Raw genomic sequence first — 25,059 nt, forward strand, 5'->3', positions numbered from 1 at the left:
AGCCCAGAATATTATATCCTGAAAAGCTATCATTTCTGAATGAAGGTGAAATAAAGACCTTTCACAACAAACAGAAATTGAAAGAATTTGTCGCCATTCATCCAGCCCTGCAAAAGATGCTTAAAGATGTGTTACACACAGAAACACAGCCATCAGTATGAAAGAAAGTAAAGGAAGAAAACCTCCCAGTAAAAGATCACAGGAAGTTCAAAGCATATATTAGAAAATATCTTTGGCAAATGGCAGGGCAAAGTTACTACTTATCAATAGTCACATTGAACGTTAATGGCCTGAACTGTCCAGTTAAAAGACATAGACTGGCTGAATGGATTAAGGAACAAAACCCATCTATTTACTGCTTACAAGAAACACATCTTTCCAACAAAGATGCATGCAGACTGAAAGTGAAAGGCTGGAAAAAGATATACCATGCCAACAGAAATGAAAAAAGAGCGGGCGTAGCCATCTTAATATTGGACTACATACACTTTACCACAAAAACTGTTAAGAGAGACAAAGAGGGGGTGTAATATAATGATTAAGGGATCAATTTAACAGGAAGATGTAACTATTATAAATGTATATGCACCTAATTACAGGGCACTGGTCTATTTAAAAGATATGTTAAGGGACTTAAAGGGAGATTTAGATTCCAATACAATAGTACTGGGGGACTTCAATACTCCACTCTCAGAAATAGATCAACCAGACAGATCAACAAGGAAAGAGCAGATTTAATTGACATTATAGCCCAAATGGATCTAACAGATATCTACAGAACTTTCAATTCTACATCTAAAGAATTTACATTCTTCTCAGCAGTACATGGAACCTACTCTAGGATTGACCACGTACTAGGCCATAAAGCAAGTCTCAGCAAATTCAAAAGAATTAGAGTCATATCATGCAGCTTCTCAGACCACATTGTAATGAAGTTGGAAATTAGAAACTCAGGAATCCCTAGAGCATATGCCAACACATGGAGATTGAACAACATGCTCCTGAATGAACACTGGTTCATAGAAGAAATCAAAAGAGAAATCAAAAACTTTCTGGAAGTAAATGAGGATAACAACACAACATATCAAAACTTGTGGGATACAGCAAATGTTTATATCAATAGGTGCCTACATCAAGAAATTGGAAAGGCACCAAATTAATGAGCTTTCAATGTATCTCAAGGATCCAGAAAATCTGCAGCAAACCAGACCCAAATCTAGTAGGAGAAGAGAAATAATTAAAATCAGAGAAGAAATCAACAGGATTGAATAAAAAAAAATTACAAAAAATCAGCCAAGCGAGGAGCTGGTTTTTTGAAAAAAATAAACAAAATTGACACCCATTGGACCAACTAACTAAAAAAAGAAAAAACCCAAATCAATAGAATCAGAGATGAAAAAGGAAATGTAACAACAGACACCACAGAAATAAAAAGAATCATCAGAAATTACTACAAGGACTTGTATACCAGCAAACAGGGAAACATATCAGAAATGGATAGATTCCTGGACACATGCAACCTACCTAAATTGAACCAGGAAGACATAGAAAACCTAAGTAGACCCATAACTGAGACAGAAATTGAAACAGTAATAAAGGCCCTCCCAACAAAGAAAAGCCAGGACCAGATGGATTCACTGCTGAATTCTACCAGACGTTTAAAGCAGAACTAATTCCAATCCTTCTCAAACTATTCAGAACAATCGAAAAAGAGGGAATCCTCCCAAATTCTTTCTAGGAAGCCAGCATCACCTTAATTCCTAAGCCGGAAAAAGATACAGCATTGAAAGAGAATTGGCCGGTGCCGCAGCTCACTAGGCTAATCCTCTGCCTTGCGGCACCGGCACACTGGGTTCTAGTTGCAGTCGGGGCACCAAATTCTGTTCTGGTTGACCCTCTTCCAGGCCAGCTCTCTGCTATGGCCATGGAGTGCAGTGGAGGATGGCTCAAGTGCTTGGGCCCTTCACCCCATGGGAGACCAGGATAAGTACCTGTCTCCTGCCATCGGATCAGCATGGTGCGCTGGCCGCAGCATGCTGGCCACAGCGGCCATTGGAGGGTAAACCAATGGCAAAGGAAGACCTTTCTCTGTCTCTCTCTCTCACTGTCCACTCTGCCTATCAAAAAATTAAAAAAAAATTAAAAAAAAGAAAGAGAATTACAGACCAATATCCCTGATGAACATGATGCAAAAATCCTCAATAAAATTCTGGCCAATAGAATGGAACAACACATCAGAAATATCATCCACCCAGACCAAGTGGGATTTTTCCCTGGTATGCAGGGATGGTTCAATGTTCACAAAACATCAATGTGATACACCACATTAACAGACTGCAGAAGAAAAACCATATGATTATCTCAATAGATGCAGAGAAAGCATTTGATAAAATACAACACCCTTTCATGATGAAAACTCTAAGCAAACTGGGTATGGAAGGAACATTACTCAATACAATCAAAGCAATTTATGAAAAACCCACGGCCAACATCCTACTGAACGGGGAAAAGTTGGAAGCATTTCCACTGAGATCTGGCACCAGACAGGGATGCCCACTCTCGCCACTGCGAGTGGAAGTTTTAGCCAGAGCCATCAGACAAGAAAAAGAAATTAAAGGAATACAAATTGAGAAGGAAGAAGTCAAACTATCCCTCTTTGCAGACGATATGATTCTTTACTTAGAGGATCCAAAGAACTCTACTAAGAGACTAATAGAACTCATAGAGGAGTTTGGCAAAGTGGCAGGATATAAAATCAATGCACAAAAATCAACAGCCTTTGTATACACAGGCAATACCATGGCTGAGAAAGAACTTCTAAGATCAATCCCATCACAATAGCCACAAAAACAATCAAATACCTTGGAATAAACTTAACCAAGGACATTAAAGATCTCTACATGAGAATTACAAAATCTTAAAGAAAGAAATAGAAGAGGATACCAAACAATGGAAAAATCTTCCATGCTCATGGATTGGAAGAATCAATATCATCAAAATGTCCATTCTTCCAAAAGCAATTTACAGATTCAACGCAATACCAATCACAATACCGAAGACATTCTTCTCAGATCTGGAAAAATGATGCTGAAATTAATATGGAGACACAGGAGACCTTGAATACCTAATGCAATCTTGTACAAGAAAAACAAAGCCAGAGACATCACAATACCAGATTTCAGGACATACTACAGGGCAGTTGTAATCAAAACAGCATGGTACTGGTACAGAAACAGATGGATAGACCAATGGAACAGAGTAGAAATACCAGAAATCAATCCAAACATCTACAGCCAACTTATATTTGATCAAGGATCCAAAACCAATTCCTGGAGTAAGGACTGTCTATTCAATAAATGGTGCTGGGGAAATTGGATTTTATTGTGCAGAGGCATGTAGCAAGACCCCTACCTTACACCTTACACAAAACTCCACTCAACATGGATTAAAGACTTAAATCTATGACCCGACAAGATCAAATTATTAGAGAACACTGGAGAAACCCTGCAAGATATAGGCCCAGGCAAAAAATTCTTGGAAAAGACCCTGGAGGCACAGGCAGTATTAACTATTGGGATTACATCAAATTGAGAAGTTTCTGTACTTCAAATAAACAGTCAGGAAAGTGAAGAGGCAACCGACAGAATGGGAAAAAATATTTGCAAACTATGCAAGAGATAAAGGGTTAATAACCAGAATCTATAAAGAGATCAAGAAACTGCACAACATCAAAACAAACAACCCACTTAAGAGATGGGTCAAGGACCTCAATAGACCTTTTTCAAAAGAGGAAATCCAAATGGCCAACAGACACATGAAGAAATGTTCAGGATCACTAGCAATCAGGGAAATGCAAATCAAAAGCACAATGAGGTTTCACCTCACCCCGGTTAGAATGGCTCACATTCAGAAATCTACCAACAACAGATGCTGGCGAGGATGTGGGGGAAATGGGACTCTAACCCACTGTTGGTGGGAATGCAAACTGGTAAAGCCACTATGGAAGTCAGTCTGGAGATTCCTCAGAAACATGAATATAACCCTACCATTCAACCTAGCCATCCCACTCCTTGGAATTTACCCAAAGGAAATTAAATTGGCAAACAAAAAGCGGGCTGCACCTTAATGTTTATTGCAGCTCAATTCACAATAGCTAAGACCTGGAACCAACCCCAATGCTCATCAACAGTAGACTGGATAAAGAAATTATGGGACATGTACTTTATAGAATACTGGACATGTACTTTATAGAATACTATACAGCAGTAAAAAACAGTGATATCCGGTCATTTTCAATAAAATGGAGGAATCTGGAACATATCATGTTGAGTGAAATAAGCCAGTCCCAGAGGGACAAATATCATATGTTCTCCCTGATTGGTGACAACCAACCAAGCACCAAAGGGGAAACCTGTTGAAGTGAAATGGACACTATGATAAACAGTGACTTGATCAGCTCTTGTCCTGTTGATGAACAACTTAATACTTCATCCCTTTTAGTATTTTTTTGTTCTACTTAATGCTATTGGTTGAACTCTGTAATTAGTTACTTTTTTTTTTTTGACAGGCAGAGTGGACAGTAAGAGAGAGAGAGACAGAGAGAAAGGTCTTCCTTTGCCATTGGTTCACCCTCCAATGGCCATCGCGGCACTGATCAGCGCACCGCACTGATCCGATGGCAGGAGCCAGGTACCTATCCTGGTCTCCCATGGGGTGCAGGGCCCAACCACTTGGGCCATCCTCCACTGCACTTCCCTGGCCACAGCAGAGAGCTGGCCTGGAAGAGGGGCAACCGGGACAGAATCCGGCTCCCTGACCGGGACTAGAACCCGGTGTGCCGGCGCCGCAAGGCGGAGGATTAGCCTAGTGAGCCGCGGCGCCGGCCCTGAATGCTGTAATTAACACACAATTATTCGTAGGTGTTTACATTTAACTGAAAAGTGATCTCTGTTAAATATAAGAGTGGGAATAAGAGAGGGAGGAGATGTGCAATTTTGGACATACTCAATCAGACTTGCCCCAAATGGTGGAGTTAGAAATGTGCCAGGGGATTCCAATACAATCCCATCAAGATGGCATGTACCAATGCCATCTCACTAGTCCAAGTGATTGATTTCAGTTCACAATTGATCACACTGATAGGTCTAAGAGTCAAAGGGATCACACAAACAAGACTAGTGTCTGCTAATACTAACTGATAGAATTAAGAAGGAGAGAACGATCTAACATCGGAAGTGGGATACACAGCAGACTCATAGAATGGCAGATGTCCTACACAGCTCTCTGGCCTCAGAATCAGCCCTTAAGGGATTTGGATCTGGCTGAAGAGCCTATGAGAGTATTTTAGGCATGGAAAGCCAAGACACTCTGGCAAAAAAAAAAAAAAAAAAAACAAAACAAAACACAACAACAACAAAAAACACCTAAATGAAAGATCTCTGTGAGTGAGATCCCAGTGGAAAGAACAGGCCATCAAAGAAGGAGGTACCTTTCTCTGAAGGGAGGAGAGAACTTCCACTTTGACTATGACCTTGTCTAAATAAGATCAGAGTTCAGCAAACTCAAAAGGCTTCCATAGCCTTGGCAACTCATGACAAGAGCCTAGGGTGATTACTGATGCCATAAACAAGAGTGTGTCAAATTTTAAGTCAACAACAGGAGCCACTGTGCACTTACTCCTCGTGTAGCATCTCTGTCCTTAATGTGTTGTACAATGTTAATTAATGCTATAACTAGTACTTAAACAGTATTTTACACTTTGTATTTCTGTGTGGGTACAAACTGTTGAAATCTTTACTTAATATATACTGGATTGATCTTCTGTATATAAAGGTAATGGAAAATGAACCTTGATGTGAATTGAATGGGTGAGGGAGTGGGAGATGGGAGGGTTGCGGGTGGGAGGGAAGTTATGGGGTGGGGGAAAAGCCATTTTAATCCATAAGCTCTGTTTTGGAAATTTATGTTTATTAAATAAAGGTTAAGAAAAGGACCACACTTTGCATTGTCTCATTTTTTTAAATCTAAAACAATCATTTTAAATACTTTCTGAGGCCGAGCCTGTGGGTGGCGGGTGGGGGTGGGGCAGTTATGGCAGCATTCTTGAGGAGTCAAGACAAGTTGTCTTGTGAAATATCCTACAATATAGATTTGTCTGATTATTTGCTTATACTTAGATTTGGTGTATACTTTTTTAAAGGATTTATTTTATTTATTTTAAAGGTGGAGTTACAGAGAGAGAGAGAGAGAGAGAAGGAGACAGAGAGACAGAAACAATGAAAGATATTCCATCTGCTGGTTCACTCTCCAAATAGCTGCAACAGCTGGAGATGGGCCAGGATGTAGCCAGGAGCCAGGAGCTTCTTCTGGGTCTCCCACATGAGTGCAGGAGCCCAAGCACTTGGGCCATCTTCTGCTGCTTTCCCAGGAACATCAGTCGGGAGCTAGATCTGGAGTGAAGCAGCCGGGACTCAAGCTGGCACCCATATGGGATGTTGGCGCTGCAGGCAGTGTCCTAACTTGCTACACCACAACGCTAGCCCAGTGTATACATTTTTGGCAAGACTTAATGATGTGTTGTGCTCAGTGCATCACATCAAGAGGTACATTGCCTCAGATTTCCCATCATTCATTGCACTAAGTTGGAATAGTTGGCTAAAATTGTGTTAAGCAGATTTCTCCATTGACCCTTTCCTCTGTTGTGCCTAGAGAGGGATCTGTGCTGAAGAAGGCAAGACTGTATAAAAAGTCTGTGCTCCTACAAGCTTTCACCAAGGTTTGACTCAATTATTACAATGGTGGTGGTAAGATGATAGTGTTATAATTTTTAGCCTTTTTTCTATATTTATTAGCTAACATTCTGAAAAAAAAGAAAAAAGATTTTCTTCTTCATTTTTGGTAAAAGTCCTATATGTTCTCATTTATTACTATTATTATTCACTTTGATGTTCAAATTGGCCCAAATTGAGCCATTTTCGTTTGAAAGAGAATACGGGTAGAAGTCAAGGGAATTCAGTTACTTGTTCAGTAAAGAAGGGATGAGCAGAGATCAAGTGCAAGAAGCCTCAGGATGCATTCCAATGTCATCATCCACGGGGCTTAGGAACATCCTTTTCTTGCCTCCTCTCAAACCAGTGCAGGCTCTGACTCCCACATCTCTCAGCTTCTCTAAGAAGGTTGCTCACACAGACTGTTGGGAACTGCTTTCTTTTTTCCAAGGGAGTTTGGTCCTGCATCTAGACCGGTTTTGGCCCATCCATCTAAGATAATAGCTTGTTTTTCCTCATTTGCTTTCATTACTGAGCATGCGCTGGTCTAATCTCAAATTCCATTACTTTCTCCTGCTACCAGGCTGGTTTTACTTAGAAAACAAAAAGAAACTAGAATCAGTTCTCCATATTCATGGGTTCTGCATCCATGAATTCAACCAACTGCACATCAATCTTATTTTTTAAAATTGAATATTGAATATGCAGACTTTTTTCTGTGTTATTACCTAAACAATACAGTGTGACAACGATTTACATAGCATTTACATTATATTGGGTGTTGTAAGTCGTCTAGAGGTGATTCAAAGTCTACAGGAGCCTGTGCCTAGGTTATACGCAAATACAACACCACTTTACATAAGGGACTTGTATCTGTGCATTTTGGTGTCTGCAGTCGTCCTGGAATTCATCCCCTGTGGATGCCAAGGAATGGCTGTATTTGTACTCTTTAGGATATTGGTACAGCTGTTGCGACAGAGAAACATAAGCTAATAGCAACTTAAACAAGATGGAAGTTAATTTCTTCTTGCAAAAATCTGAGTAGACCACAGCTGGTATGTTGGTTCCATAGTCATCTTCTACTTGTTTGTTTCTCCTCCACCTTTAATTCATTGCTTCTAACTTGTGTCCAAAATATTTGTTTCCACTCCCACTGTCACACCAACATATTGGTAAATAGGAATGAGGTTAAGTGCAAGGTGAGGGCAGGCTTCTGCTCTACAAGGGCACAGCCTAAAAGTAGAACGTATTACTTCCCTTCATACACTGCTGTGTAGAATGGGCCAGGAGGCTGGGTATTCTGGGTGATCATATGCCATTGGTATTACTCTGGAAGTCCGGGAGAATGGATTTAAGGGGACAGCTAGTGGTCCCGGGCCCAGCATCTTCTCAGCAGGCAATTTACACCACAATAATTTCAATCATGCAAAAGCCAATGTCCGTTTTCAGTTGAGCTCCACACCCTCCTGTTCAAACCCATATAAAGGGGATCCAAGAGGGAAAGTGTCAGATGGCATTGGTATACGTCTGACTTGTTTTATTGTTTATTTTTTAAGTTTTGCACAGAGATTTCTTTCATACCATGGAGGAGACTCTGCACTGTGACTTGTTCTATTTCTTACAGTGGCTGTGTGTATTCCTGATGTCCACAAGGGCAATCTATTTGGAGAATTGAGCACACCTGGGAATAGAAGCGCTATTAATATGTAATATCCCAAATTTAGAGATGTCAAAGACTCCTTTAAGATTTTGCAGCAGTTTGGGTTTTACAGACAGAAACTGCTGAGTCACAGTGCAGATGACCCTGCTTATCTAGCCACAAATCTTTTCTCTCTCTCTCTCTTTTTCGCTAGATAAATAAGTGTGTGAGAGCTTAATTAGTGTACACTTCTTGGGAATGAGTCATCATCAGTTAAAAACCTTTTATTTTCCTTGGGCCACACCCACCTGATATTCAGGCTGATGTATGCATGAGCACATTCCTCCAAGCAAAATGTCTGGACAGCCTCCTCCTTCAGAGTCTGTTTCCTCATCTTCCTTATAACAATTAGAAAGTCATTTCCTTCCTCTTATCCCTGTATCTCCCTCTCACCTTCCGTGTCTTTCTGTTCCAGTAAAACTACTGGAGAGCATTGGAGTTGGAGCTGCTGGTTGAAACTGTGGAGATAATTTTTTGGGTGGTGGAAATGAAATCTCGAGACAGTTCTTGGGATTGATGGTATTACTGTGGCCCACCCCTATTGCCAAGGGCCTTGTTCAGCAATACATCATCCCTACTAGGAAAAGAACAGTTGTGATAATACTGATTGGTTGAGAGGTGGAGAGAACCTACGTTGTCCTTCAGTAAATACCTGAGAAGGTTAAGGACATTCCAGATTCAAATTCTTTGCATGAATTAAATTCATTAGAGAACTAATATTGGTGAAGATTTTGTTTAAATTATTGTTTCTTAGAATATTGAACTTTGATCACAAGCAGTAGTCATGAAATTAGTCAACTTTTAAAAAAAGGCCTGAGCATGAATATATCAAATATTCCATATCTAAGGGATAGCTTCCTTCAATTAAAGATGGAGAACATTTTTCCCAACAGTTTAGGTTAAAAAATCTACACCAGTGGCCGGCACTGTGGTGCAGTAGGTTAAAGCCCCGGCCTGCAGCACCGGCATCCCATATGGATGCCGGTTCTAGTCCTGGCTGCTCTTCTTCCGATCCAGCTCTCTGCTGTGATGTGGAAAAGCAGTGGAAGATGGCCCAACACCTTGGGCCCCTGCACCCGCGTGGGAGACCTGGAAGAAGCTCCTGGCTCCTGGGTTCGGATCCACCCAGCTCCAGCCATTATGGCATCTGGGGAGTGAACCAGTGGATGGAAGACCCCTCTCTCTCTGTCTCTACCTCTCTCTCTAACTCTTCCAAATAAATAAAAATAAATCTTTTAAAGAAAAATCTACAGCAACCTCTAGACTTATGTGCTAAGTTTGTACACTTGATGAATACAACCCCCACACTTAGATTTCAGGGACTAAGTCTTGTGGCTCAGTATCTGATTACATAAATAGCAACCTGAATACAGTCTTAATAAGTCTGTAACAGCTTGGTGAGCAAGGTGAAAAAAGGAAAAAAAATTAGTGTAGTTCCAACAACACAGGACAAGTGTGTGCCAGATACAACTGCATTTCTGTGCTGTTCTGGTTCCGGTTGACTGTGCAGTCAATACAGAGAGAGAACTCTGTCAGGAACATGGACATAGAGAGAAAGGAAGCATGATGGCACAGTCCATTTAATTGTTCTTTCATCTGATATTTATTGAGACCTTGTTGAGAGTCCGATGTTGTGTAAGGCAGTGGGGAGAGATTAAAACTCTTGAGGGCCTTTCAATGCCGTCGGGGGAGACGCATAGAATCCCATACAGTTCATGTGGCGAATGCTCTTCCGGTGCTTCTCAAACTTCCATATGCATAAGATCACTGGGGAACCTGACTGAAACGCGTGCCCAGATCCAGGCACCTGCCGAGCGTGGGGGGGCCAGGAAGAGGGAATCACCCGTTTTACCTGAAAGTGATGCTTCAGGCTGAGTTTCCAAAACTAAAGTAAATAGATGTTCACCGGACCAACAAGGGAAAGTGAATTGCATTCAGAAACAGTTTGCAGTGTTCAGGGTAAAATGTGTGACTGATAACGCTGTAGAGTTAGGTATCATCCACGTTAAGGAGCTGAAATTTTGTCCAGTAGACAATGGAGAGCCATGGAGAGTTTTAACCAAGGGACTATGTCACCCAGGTTTCTGAAGAGTGTTCCAGTGAGAGGAAACGACAAGAGCAAAGATCTTGAAGTTGGAATGTCCTTGGCCTATTCAAAGACAGGCAAGGAGGCCAGTATAGCTGGAATACAGTGATAGAGGAGGACAGTACTAGGTGATAGGGTCAGAGGCCAGATTATGTCGGGCCTTAGGGACCATCGCAAGAACATTGGCTTTTATTTTAAGCCTGTTAAATATGAATAAGACAAGATATGACAGGTCTGAAAGTATCATACTGGCTACCATATACACCATAAGGGGGCATGAGTGGAGGTAAGAAAGAAATTAGAACACTGTAGGAGTCCCAGGGCAGAGCTGAGGGAGGCTTGGATCAGGGGAATTTTGACAAATTAATGTATTTATGTATCTACCACTACAATCATAACATAGAATAGGTCCATTATTTTAAATATTTCCTCATGCTTTCTGTAGTCACAAGATCCCTCCCCCCCAACACCAACCACTGTCAACTACTGACATTTTTCTGTCCGTATAGTTTTGCCTTGTCCAGAATTTCATGAAAATGGAATCTTACAGCTTGTAGCCTTTTGTTTCTGGCTTTTTTCACTAAGCAAAATGCATTGGACCTTCACCTATGATATGTGTGGATCAACAGGTCATTCATTCCGTTTTATTGCTGAGTACAATACCATTGTATGCATGTACCACAGTTTAATTCTCCAAACACCAACAGAAGAACACTTGGGTTATTTCCAGTTTTTGGTGATTATGAAAAGCTGCTATAAACATTTGTTTGCAGGTTTTGTGTGGATATAAGTTTTCATTTCTTTTGGATAAGTGTCTGGGAATATGACTAGGATAAGTGCTAAGTGCATGTTGAACATCAGAATAAACTGCAAAGCCATTTTCCATAGTAGCTATACCAATTGCATTCTTGCCAGCAGAGTGTTCCAGTTGCTTGGCAACAATGTCAGCATTTTGTTTTATCAGTATTCTTTAATCAGCCATGGTAATAGATATAAAGTGATAGCTCATTGTGACTTCAACTTGCATTTTCCTAACACCTAATGATGTTGAAGAAACTAGAGCTGGATATACTGAGGCAATGGACTGGGGATGCAGAAATGAGGGGTGAAGGACAATTTCAAGGTCTTTGGCCTGGGTGAAGTAACAATGAAAGAGGTGGGTAGAATTCAGAAGCAGTTAGTGTGACATGATTTTAGTGACTCAGAAAAAATCTTGGAAATAGTCTTTAGGAAAGAGAAAATAGGTGTTGTTATTGGGCGAAAAAGGTGATAGCACACTCCTATATGCCCAAGAAGATTTTTAAAGAACTTTCATGGGCGGTGTGTGGGTGGAAAATGAAAGGTGTCACCCTCAAGGAAAGACATGTCAGTCTGGGAAAAGGAGGCTGTTGTTAACATCTTGGAGATATGATTCACTATGAAAACGTGAAACCTGTTTTATAGCCTGGGTGGGTGGTGGCTGAGGCAGTTGTTTTTACTGACACAAAGAGAAGAAAGAAGTTGATGGGTTGGATAATGGAACCTGGTACCTGGGCATAATGAACCATGATGTCATCTTGAATAAGCAAATCTAAGGAAACAGTTACACTGGTCCACACCAAGCATACTTACAGGAAAGCTGACAAAGCAAGAAGGGTTTTTATAAACACTATACGTTGGGTTCAACACCTGATTTCTTAGAGGGACCCAGGCGACTTATTGATAAGTGGATTTTCTTTTTTTATTTATTTTTTATTTTTTGACAGGCAGAGTGGACAGTGAGAGAGAGAGAGAGAGACAGAGAGAAAGGTCTTCCTTTGCCGTTGGTTCACCCTCCAATGGCCGCCGCGGCTGGCGCGCTGCAGCCGGCACACCACACTGATCTGATGACAGGAGCCAGGTGCTTCTCCTGGTCTCCCATGGGGTGCAGGGCCCAAGGACTTGGGCCATCCTCCACTGCACTCCCTGGCCACAGCAGAGAGCTGGCCTGAAAGAGGGGCAACCGGGACAGAATCCGGCGCCCCGACCGGGACTAGAACCCGGGGTGCCGGTGCCGCAAGGCGGAGGATTAGCCTAGTGAGCCGCGGCGCTGGCCAGATAAGTGGATTTTCAATCATCTCTGGCTTAGATAGATATAGGTGAGGATCATTTAAGAATAAATAGAGATTATCTGGGAGCCCTTGACTCTGAGACCATAGTAACAGTTTTCAATCAAGAAGACACAGAAAGATTTTCCCACCATGTTTCTGGTATGATTCACTACCCCGTTTCTAATTCTGCTTTGGCTTCTTTATCAATCTCTTCAACTTTCTATTTTTATTTATTGTCTTAACCACAAAAATAGTTTTGTTATTATTTTTGCTTTGCAAAAAATTCAGTTTCAAAAAAATATATGAAAGAAAGTAAACATGTTCTGAAACCTCACCACCCCAGGGTCTTCACCATTTATTTTTTTTGAAATCTAACTTTTTATGTTGATACATACACAGTTGCTTCTGTATCTTTCTTTAAATAAGAAAATGTCACACATACTGCTTTCTTAAATGTGCAGATAACTTTTTAAAAAATAAGTTTTGTTCAATTTTTTTATTGACATCTCAACCTCCCATTGATCTGCTGCACCACAATATCAGGCCCTCTTCTGCATTCTTTTTTTTTTTTATCTTTTATTTAATGAATATAAATTTCCAAAGTACGACTCATGTGTTACAATGGCTTCCCCCCCCATACCGTCCCTCCCACCCACAACCCCCCCCTTCCCACTCCCTCTCCCCCTCCATTCACGTCAATCTCTTCTGCATTCTTAATGATATTGTTACCACTAGATACTAAAAGGGGTACATTAAATTATCCCAGTATTATTTTTACTTTCAATTATACCAATCATCGTTATTCATATTTGAAGCTGTCATTAATTACATTCAAATTTCAGATTGCTATGGCTGTTTGTTGAACTGATCACTTTGTCATTTTGGAGTAACATTCATCTTAAATAATATTTCTTGCCTTAAAGAATATTCTAATATTATAGTTGTACCAGTTTTCCTTTGGTTAGTGTTTTTCTTTCCTTTCCCTTTCTTCTTGTGTTGTTATATATATATATATATATATATATATATGATATATATATGATATATATATCATTTCATGTCTCTTCAAGCAGTGCATAGTTGATTTCTTTTTCAAAATCCAGTCTGATAATTTTGTCTTTTAGTTGGAGTATTAGCTCATTTATATTTAATGTAAGCAGTGACAGAATTGATTATAAATGTGCCATTGTACAATATATTATACATCGACCCCGTCTGGTCTCTTCCTTTGTTGTCTTCTTATATGTTATCTGAGTATTTCTTATTATTTCATCTTCCCCTTCTGTTAGCTTAATTGTATAGTCTACAATTTCATTTTAGTAGTTCTGCGTCTAGCATGATAGTATAAAAAGTTCAGTGGACTCATATCTCAGTGAAACTGTTGAAAATTATAACAATAACCTCACTATTTCTAGTTTCAGAAAATAGCCTCTGGGGCCAGCGCTGTGGCTCACTTGGTTAATTCTCTGTCTGTGGCATGGGCATCCCATATGGGTGCCAATTCTAGTCCCGGTTGCTCCTCTTCCAGTCCAGCTCTCTGCTGTGGCCCAGGAAGGCAGTGGAGGATGGCCCAAGTGCTTGGGCCCCTGCACCCACATAGGAGACCAGGAAGAGGCACCTGGCTCTTGGCTTCGGATCGGCATAGCTCCGGCCATAGTGGCCAGTTGGGGGGTGAACCAACAGAAAGACCTTTCTCTCTGTCTCTCTCTCTTTCACTGTCTATAACTCTACTTGTCAAATAAATTTAAAAAAAAAGGAAGAGAGAGATCTCCCATCCACTGTTAAAAAAAAAAGAAAATGGCTTCATGGACACACAGCAAGTGAAGAAACATATATTCCAGAAAATCCAAAACTTGGTAAGAATTGAAAGAGTCTGTAGTATTTGTACCAATACCTGTGCTGTCTTTCCCACTCTCAGCTTAGTGAGATGGAAATTTCATCCCAGACTAATAAACCAAGAACACTAGGCTCCCTCTTTCCCTATCTCACAGATGAAGGACTAATTTCCAAGGAGGCACAGGGTGTCAACGTTTCTCATCCAGCTCCCAGCTCCCTAGTACTGAGACCAAGTACCGTATGAGTGGGGCTAAGAGATGGGGCCCCCTTCTGCTCAGTCAGTAGTCCACATGGGATAGAGGCTCCACTTTGGGCATGCTTGTGCTTAGAGTACTGGGGCCTAGGTTGCCCTTGCATCTGGTTATGGGGCAGGCATTCCATGCTGAAGCATGCAAGCTGATGCTGCTTTCTCCCTCATCCACTGAGCTCTCAGTTTCTAAAGCAATGATGTCACCGAGAAAGAAGCAAGTTATCTCTGCATCCAGCACTAGACTTGCTTCAGGGATTTGGACTGAGGAGAGAAAGCAGAGTATAAAGCACAGACTCTAAACTCCATCCAAAGGGACTGATTCTGTTTGCAACATAGACATGGACAAATACAAGCCCGAGAGGCTCACAAAACAGTGGAAATTACCATGAAAGACAATTGAGGAATTCATTGGATTCATTGGAGATAGAAGCTACATAGTAAGCCTACCAGTGTGTCAAACAAGGAAGACAACGGGGCAGATCTTCTGGGATTAGAACAGATCTCAAACACTAACCTCAGGAACTATGCCTGCAAAGGAGCTGGAATTACAGAGTGCAACTTAACAACCGGGTGTGGTCAGAGAGGGAGACAGCCAAAGAGAGTCTTGGAAAATCTTTGTTGTCCTAGGGTTGATTGTGATCATATCCAAGGCTACGTCCCTGAGGAAAAACATCAGAGGCTTCACACTACAGTGGAGGAGGGAATGGAATTTATTAAAATAACCCAGGCAGTAAACTAATAAGCCAATAACAACCAGACCCAGACAGGGGATCCCAGTATCAAGAATTGCTACAATACATCATATGATATGTTTGGTTTCCAACAACAAAGAAATGAGATATGCAAAGAAACATGAAAGTATGGCCCATGGATCAGAAAAAAGGAGGCAACTGAAAGTGTTTGTGTGAATGAGCAGATTCCAGATTTAACAAGTGCTCCACAGTAGTCATTATAAATATGTTAAAAAGTCAAGAAAACCATGATTAAATATTAATAAAGAGAAAATATTAAAAAAGAACTGAATAGAAATTGCATAATTGAAGCATACAGTAACTTAAATGAAAAATTCACTCGAGGGGCTCATAGTATATGAGTTTTTGTACTGGCAGAAGAAAGAAGCAAACCTGAAGATAGGTTAATAGCGATTTTGCAATCTGAACAACTGAGGAAAAAAAAGAATGAAGAAAAATACACAGAGCTGTAGAAAAATGTGGGACACTGAGAAGTATACAACCATGAAATGGATGAAATAATCTAACCAAAAGGGCAGACGGGTGGATGCTTAGCTTAGCAGCTAGACACCAAGTTTAGATTCCCGCTTCCCACATCACAGTATCTGGTGCCCGATTCCAGCTCTTGCTAATGCAGACCCTGGAAGACACTGGTGGTGGCTCAAGTAATTGGTTTCTGCCCCTCAGGTTTGAGACATGGATTGAGTTTCAAGCTCCTAACTTTCTGAGCATTTGGGAAGTGAACCAGTGGATGGGATTCTCTCTCTCCCTTCCCCCTCCTCCATCTCGCTCTCTCTGTTACTCTGACTCTCAAGTAAATAATTGAATCTTAACAAAAATCTTAAAGGGCAAATTTACACCAAAAAGTGGGTAAATTGAACTTTATCAATGTTAAGCACTTCTGAGTGTGCTTCAAAAGTCACTATCAAGAAAGTGAATAGAGGGGCCAGTGTTGTGGCGTAGTGGGTAAAACTACAGAGGAAGTTCCGGTAATCACACGTGGGAGCTGGTTTGAGTCCTGGCTGCTCCTCTTCTGATCTAGCTCCCTGCTAATGTGCCTGGGAAAGTAGCAGATTATGGCCCAAGTGCTTGGTCCTCTGCACACATGTGGGAGACCCAGAAGAAGCTCCTGGATCCTGACTTTGGACTGGCCCATCTTTAGTCATTGTGGCCATTTTGGAAGTGAACCAGCAGATGGATTATCTCTCTCTCCCTTTCTCCCTCTCTCTGTAATTCTGCCTTTCAAATAAATAAATCAATCTCAAAAAAAGAAAATGAACAGATGTCCCACAGATTGGGGAAAATTGACAGATTTTGTATCTGATAAGGAATCTGTCTTGGAATATGCAAAGACTTACTACAATTCAATAATAAAAAGGTGAATGAGAAAATTAAAAATGGGCAATAGATCTGAATAGGTATTTCTCCAAAGAAGATACATAAATGGCAAATAAGCATATGACAAAATATTCAACATCATTGTATTCATTAGGGAAGAAGAAAACAAAACCACAAAGAGATGCCAAATCATACCCACTAGGGTTACTGTATTCAAAAAATAAGATAGGGGCTGGTGTTGTGGCGCGGCGGGTAAGACTGCCACCTGCAGTGCCGGCATCCTATATGGGAGCTGATTCAAGTCCCGGCTGCTCCACTTCCAATCCAGCTCTATGCTATGGCCTAGGAAAGCAGTGGAAGATGGCCCAAGTCCTTGGGCCCCTGTACCCGAGTGGGAGATCCAGAGGAAACTCTTGGTTTAGGATTGGCACAGCTCCAGCCATTGCAGCCAATTGGGGAGTGAACTGGTGGATGGAAGACCTGTCTCTTTCTCTGTTTCTCCTCTCTCTGTGTAACTCTGACTTTCAAATAAATAAATAAATCTATCTTTTTTAAAAAAGGTAAGGTAATAACAAATGTTGTTGAGGATGTACAGAATTTGGAACCCTTATACATTGCTTGTGAGAAAGTAATGTGGTGCAGCCACTTTGGAAAACAGTCTGGAAATTCTTTGAATGATTAAACATAGAGTTAACCTATGATCCAAAAATCATACTCCTAAGCCATAGATTCACAGGAAATGAAAGCATATATCCACACAAAAACTTACTCATGTATGTTCATAGCAGCATCATTTATAATAGCCAAAAGGCAAAAATCACCCACATTTCTATCAACTGAAGAACATATGAAAACAATGTGATATATCCATAGTATGGAATATTATTTGCCTGTAGTATAGAATTGAGTACTCTATGACTGAATGAAACTTGAAAATATTATGCAAAGTGAAAGAAACCAGTCACTGAAGACCACATATTGTCTGATTCCATTAACATGATATACAAAGGATAGGCAAATCAAACAGATGTTAGATTAACATTAAGATAGAGTTGGGCAGGATAGGGAAATGGAGTGATAGTTAAAGAGGATCAGGTTTCTTTTCAGTGACAAAAATACTCAAAGTTGAATGTGACAGTGGCCCTTGCCTGTGCATATCCTAGAAACTATCAAATTGTGAATTCATGCATTTAAAATGCATGAATATATATGTGAACTATAGCTCAATGAAGCTGTTATAAAATTGTATTTTAGTGTCCACAGCATAGATTATAACAAACATAATTGCCATATTATAGCTAACCTTAAATAAATGCTTTTATCACTTCCCTTTAAAAATATTTGTTTATTTATCTTAAAGGCAGAGAGAGAGAGAGAGTCTTCTATCTGCTGGTTTACTCCTCAAATGTCTGTGAGAGCTAGGGCTGGGCCAGACTGAAGTTGGGAGCCAGGAACTCCATCTGAATCTCTCAATGCGAGTGATAGGGACCCAAGTACTTGAGCCATCATCTGCTGCCTCCCAGGTGCATTAGTTGCAAGTTGGATTGGAAGTGGAGGTGGGACTTGATCCCAGGCTCTTAGATTTGGGATGTGGGTGTCCAAAGTTTCAGTTTAACTTGCTGCACCACAGTGCCTGCTCCACTTTTATTCCTTGAGCAATGTAAGAATTTTCTACCTCTTTAACTCCTTTTGTTCTCCTCCACCTTTTTATGTAACTGATGTCAATATTTAATTTTTCATCTATATTAAATCTTTCCAAGGTATATTAAAATATCATTTGAATGCTAAATAAGGCACAGCATTTAGAGCTAGTCGCCTATTTTGTTCTTCCAAATGCTCTTCATTGCTTTTTGTATCATTCTGTTTCCATTGGGATAATTCTCCTTCTATCTGAAGAACTCCCTTTAGGATTTGTTTTGGTGGACTTCTGCCTGAACTGTCTTGATTTTTATTTGCTGCAACATTTATTTTGCCTTATTTTCTGAAACAGCTTCCCTGAGTGAAGAATTCTGTGTGGCTATCTCAGTTGTAAGCATTTTAAAGATGTAATTCTATTATCTGCTGTCTTCCATGATTTCTTTTGAAAGACAGTTATTGGTGCCTTTGCTATTTTGGTAGTAAAGTGTCTTTTACCCCCTTTCTGGAATCTTTTAATGCCTTTTTTGTGTTGAGAAAGAAAGTTTTATTATGAAATTCTTTGTATTGATCCTACTGGGAGTCCATAGAGATTCTTGACTTGAGATTGTGTGTGTGTGTGTGTGTGTGTGTGCGCGCGCGTGTGCGTGCTCAGAAAACTTAGCAAGCATTTCTTTTTTAATTGATTTATTTGACAGAGAGAGTTACAGATAGAGAGGGATGGAAGAGGGTGGGGGAGAGAGAGAGAGAGAGAGAAAGAGAGAGATTGATTTTGCATCTGCTGGTTCACGCCCCAAATGTTCACAGCAGTTATGGTTGGGCCAGGCTGAATCCAGGAGCCTGGAGCTCCACCTGGGTTTCCCACATGCATTGCAGGGACCCAAGTCCTTGGGCCATCATCTGCTGTCTTCCCAGGTGCTTTTGCAGGAAGCTGCATCAGAAGCATGTAGTAACTGGAACTCAAACTGGCATCCCAATATGAGATGTAGGCATCCCAAGAGGTGGCTTAACTTGCTATACAAAAATGGCCACCCTTTGGCTACTATTTCTTCAGTCATGGTTTTTGTTTTCTCTCGTACTGGGACTCAACTAATTACATATTTGAAATCCTTTAATTTTGTCACTTCTTGGCCTTTTGGATTGAAATCCATTAGTTTTGCCCTATATGTTTATTTTCTTTTTATTTCCTCTGAATTATGGATATTTTCTATTGCTTTGTATTCAAGTCAACTAGTTCTCTCTTCTGCTATTAAATCCAAGTAATGAATTCTTTTTTTAATAAACATTTTTATTGCTATATGAGTACATATTTGTGGGGAATACTCTGATAATGCCATACATGTGTAAAATGCCTAACAATCATATCAAGGTAATTAGCTCCTCCATATCCTTAAACGTTTATTACTTCTTTGGGCAATCTTTGAATTCTTCTCTTCCAGTTAGTCATAAAATATATAACAGATTATTATGAACTACAGTTTCCCTACTGTGCTGCAGAGCATTAGAATTTATTCCTCCTATGTATGGTCCCCATAATCCATCCCTCATCTCCCTCTCTCACCCTTCCTCTAATCTCTAGTGATCACTATTCTACTCTATACTTCTATGAAATCAGATTTTTTAGCTTCCATATGCCAGTAAGAACAGGTAGTATTTGTCTTTCTAGCTTGACTTATTTCACTTAACATAATGTCTGCCAGTTCCATTCATGTTGCTGCGAATGGCAAGATTTCACTACATCTATTGAGTTCTTAATTTAATTAAATGTATTTTTTTGTTTCTGGAGTTTCTGTCTGTCTCTTTTTCTCCCCGCCTCTCTCTCCATCTATCTATTATTTCAGTTTTCTGGTGAAATTTTTCATTCTTTGCTTTCTTGAATGTGTAATTCAGAGTTATTTTTAAGTTCTGATAACACAGATATTGAATTGCCTATGTATCTACTTTAATCTGGATTTCTTTTTATTTTCAGGCATTTATTCATTTTTTTAACATTTCAAGAGATTCTTTTTGGGGGTGGGCATTGTGGCGCAGTGAGTAAAGTCACTGCTTGGAACACCCATATCCCAGTTTGGAGTACTGAAGTACTGATTCAACTCCTGACTACTCTGCTTCTGATTCAGCTCCTTGCTAATGTGCCTGGAAGGCAGTGGATGCTGCTTAAGTTCCTGGTTGGAGTTCCTGGATCCTGGTTTCAGCCTGGCTCATCCCTGGCTGTGTGGCCATTTGGGTAGTGAACCAGCAGATGGAGGATCTCTCTCTCTCTCTCTCTCTCTCTCTCTGTGAATGTTTGTGTGTGTGTGTGTGTCTTTGTGATTTTGCCTTTCAAAGACATCAACCTTTAAAAATGCATTAAAGAAGTCTTTTTATCTGGATGCATGACATTGTATATGGAAAATTGGAGATGCTTTAACTCATATTAAATTTCTCCTGGCAGGCAGACATAGCACTGGGGGATCATCTTGGTTCAGTTGATGGTAGGTCTTAGTCTTTGTTGAGGTTGTTCTATTTCCATTTCTTTTTCCTTACGAATAGTGTATCACCCTTACTTTTAGGAATTTTTCTTTTCTGGAATGTCACTATAAAACCTCATATGCATTAAGGGATACCCCACTTTGTTGAGCCTGAATTTCATCCTCTGATTCTCTAGCACTATAAGACTGTTCAAATATTTTATTAGCTCTTTGGCCTCCAGATGTTCTTTTGTTCATGATTTTTTCACCTCGAGTATGTATACAACTTAGGAATCAGCCAACATCTCAAGGAAAGATTGATCCCAGACACTTTCTGGTTAACTTTCCTCTTCCCATTTGAGTTCTGGTCTTCTTGGCAACACCAACTCCTTTCTCTGCAGACTGGAGAGATTTCTACAAGCCCCTGGCTGCTGCTTTCTGCTGGGCCTCTAGTCTCAGTTCGGTGAAATAGCAAATACCTCAAGGAAAAGTCACAGGAAAATGTGGAGTTCTCTTCTATGTACCTCTCAACTCTGAAATATTGACCCTTCGAGTCTTGTTAGCCTTACTCTTCTCCAATAATTTCAGATACTTTATGTATTCACTAGCTTTTACAATGGAGCTTGGCAGGAAGACTATTGCAAGACAATTTGCAACTTTGCAACGAAGCTGAAGTCCCTTGCTTTGTGTTTTGTAATATTTTTTGCCTCTTCATCTTTCATACCAGAAATATGGGTCTCTTTCTTTTTTTTTTATTTGACAGGCAGAGTTAGACAGTGAGAGAGAAAGAGAAAAAGGTCTTCCTTCCATTGGTTCAGCCCCCAAATGGTCTCTACGGCCAGTGCACTGCGCTGATCCGAAACCAGGAGCCAGGTGCTTCTCCTGGTCTCCCATGCGGGTGCAGGGCCCAAGCACTTGGGCCATCCTCCACTGCCTTCCTGGGCCACAGCAGAGAGCTGGACTGGAAGAGGAGCAACCGGGACAGAATCTGGCACCCCAACCGGGACTAGAACCCAGGGTGACAGCACTGCAGGCAGGGGATTAGCCAAGTGAGCCGTGGCACCGGCCATGGGTCTCTTTCTTTTTAAAATTTTGTTTATTTCTTAACATTTTATTGCAGAATCATTTTAATTGTACAAAACAAAAGCCATTAAGTACAAACAGTTTCATATACCCCTCACCCCATTTCCTCTATTACCGCCTCATATTAGTATATTTGCCACACTTAATGAAATGTAAAATAAGCTTTCTCTATTTTATTTTATCCAAACTTCCTTTATCCCTTCTGCCCCTCCCAACCTCTAATAATCAACATTCTCTGTTCAGATTAAGTTTTTATTGTTTTAAATTTTAGTTTCCACATATAAGGGAGAATGTACAGTATTTGTCTTTCTGTGTCTGGCTTATTTCACTCAACATGATGTCCATTGATTTTTATTTAAAAAGTGGAAAAATCCATGTTTCTTGATCCCAGTAAGTCTTATTTTGAACTGTTTGATCATCAGTAGGCATTCCTTTCCTTTTCTCCCTGTCATTACCAGTGTCCTTTCGTTAAGTCTGTTTCAATATTGCAGTTCCTCTCCGGCCAATTGCCTGCCCCCTGTAGAGACACCAGGAAGAAAGCACACTGTTCACTGTTTTTCAGACTGAAAGACAAAGTTTTACAGCTTCTGTGATAAGGAAGACTCACCTCCAGATTCAGCTTTCCCATAGTTCCTTTTGGGATCCTTCTCTGTGGTTTTCGTTACTCTTCCTCCGGCGTAGGATAAGTTCTGAGATTGTTAGGGAGCAAACATATCTCCAGGAACTGATCTGGTTCTCACTCCCAGAGCTTCTTGACACCAGAATTTCCCTAACAAGCCAAGTGCAGCAGTGTCAGCTCCTTCCTCAGGGCTCCAAGGAATTTGGTCAGGGCCTTCCTCACACATTTCAGACCCTGCCTGCCCTTTGGACCTGTGACTATACAGGAATATAGGAGAGCTAAAAGGCATTTGGAGTAGTGTTGCAAGACAGAAGGCAGTAGGGATACATGTTTCCACTGACATCTTTCCAGAATCCCTTCTAACCTTCTCCTATCTGAATTTAGGAGGCACCCCCAGAAAACTAGATCAAGGCATTGGTACATGGAAAACCATGTGAGCTGAGAGTCTGAAGGGTAGTGAACATTGCTTAGGTTAAGGAACTCAAAGATCAATCTGTTATTTAGTAAACAAGCTAAAATACATTTAAATAAGATGAAAATTTGGCTGAAAATTCTGAATATCATGACTCTGGTGTATGTGGTGGAATGAGAAGGCCATGCCAAGATGGCCACTGGCAAGCGAGCATCAGTTACTCAGAAATGGCTTTGAAACCCACCTGGCAACAGAGCCTGCCTGGCAACAGGCTGTGATTGGATGGCTTTGAAACCCACATGGCAAATAGAGCGTGCCTGGCAACAGGCTGTGATTGGATGGTTTTGGAAACTACCTGGCAACAGGCTGTGATTGGTTGGAGCATAGACCACCCCTTGACCGGATTGGCTGGTCTTGGCTATAGAAGCTGTTGTGCTAACTGAAATAAACGAGTCTGCGGGCTGCTCGCCTCAAGCCTGCTTTCACCTGACTCCCGGGGTCTGTGTGGTGACTCCGCGCCTCTTGCCCCCACCACGCTCCTCCTCTCAGAAACGAATCCACTGCAACATTGTTGAGAAATCAACTGCAACAGGTGTACATGCTTTAGTTTGACTCTGGGTCTCCATGAAAGAAGCATAAATACAATTTCATTAAAGTTAGAAATGTGTCAGTATCCAGTGCTTTCCAAACTGGCTTTAATGGGGTGGGGTGGGGTAAACAAGGGTGCCAATAGGTTTGTTTAACTTTTCAACAATGTTAAATAGGTTTTGGTTTTGCTGCTGCACTTTTCACTGCCATTCCTACCCTATCTTGTGTCTTGTAAACTCCTGAGAAGGGGAAATCAGTGATCATAGGTCTACTGATCACTGTTTGGGGAAATGTTGCTCTATTCTAATGACCTGTGAAATAACAGATCATTCTGTCAATCATCGATGACATTCCCAAATGGCTGAGTCACTGTGTTTTAATTTGGATTGTCCCCCCAAAAAGAACTTAGGAGTAGATCTGAGTGAAGAGTTTTATCTGGGAGGTAATAGCAGGAAGTGTTATGGGACATGGGGAAGTGATGCAAGGAAAAGAAAACAATCAATGAACAGGGCCTGCTAATAGGGTACAGGCTGAGTATCCCTTATCTGAACTGCTTGGGACCATAAATGTTTCACATTTCAGATATTTTTGGATTTTGGAATATTCGCATATACATAGTGAGATATTTATGTTTCACACAGAACTTATACACGCAGCCTGAGGTAATTTTGTACACTATTTTACATAATTTTGTGCATGAAACAAAGTTCATAGTGTGGAAATTCCCACTGGCAGCATCACGTGTGCACTCAAACCGTGCTGAATTCTGGAGCATTTTGCGTTTTGGAATTTTGCGTTAGGTATGCTCAACCTGTGACTGGAATCAAGCCTGCCGAGGACCTCCAGGAGTGGGTATGGAGCATTCCACTTGAGAGGCCAGGAAGCTGAGGAATTTATTCAGCAGCTCTCGTCCCTTTGCAGCTGAGGGTGGTGTGTAAAGAATGGTGAGTTCCGATGGGATATGGGCGGGCTGCCAACAGTTTCTGCTGCATATGGTAAACAATATTACAAAGGGTCTTGCATACCATATTTATGTTGCAGATGTATTGCCTTTTCCCTTTTGCCCCTCATACCGGTGGTGCTTGACATCCTGACCAATTTAATATTCTGTGTCAAATACTACTCCCCTCAGGCATTCTGCCTTCATCTCCCAGCTATAAATGACACTGCTTATTCTATTTAGTACTATGGCACTGGTTAGAAATCCTTACTTGGAGGATTTTTCTCTTCTCTTGTGCAATTTCCTGCTATGGCATTTTAGTTATTTGTAAGTAAACTGCATCTCTCCTGCCAAGATGCTTTACCCTTGAACAGATGTATCTATCTCGCTCATCTTTCTAGATCTGCAGCACTTAACATGGTGGCTTGGGCAGGGAAGGAGACCAACCAATGTTTTTTGAATGACTGAAAGTCTTCAAACTCTAGAAAAAAAAAGGCAGTGCTAGCACAATATGAATTAAAGCCTGCACAATTCAGTTGTTACTTTCTACCACTAA

The sequence above is a fragment of the Oryctolagus cuniculus genome, chromosome X (genome assembly GCF_964237555.1).
Source record: "Oryctolagus cuniculus chromosome X, mOryCun1.1, whole genome shotgun sequence".
Classification (NCBI taxonomy): Eukaryota; Metazoa; Chordata; class Mammalia; order Lagomorpha; family Leporidae; genus Oryctolagus; species Oryctolagus cuniculus.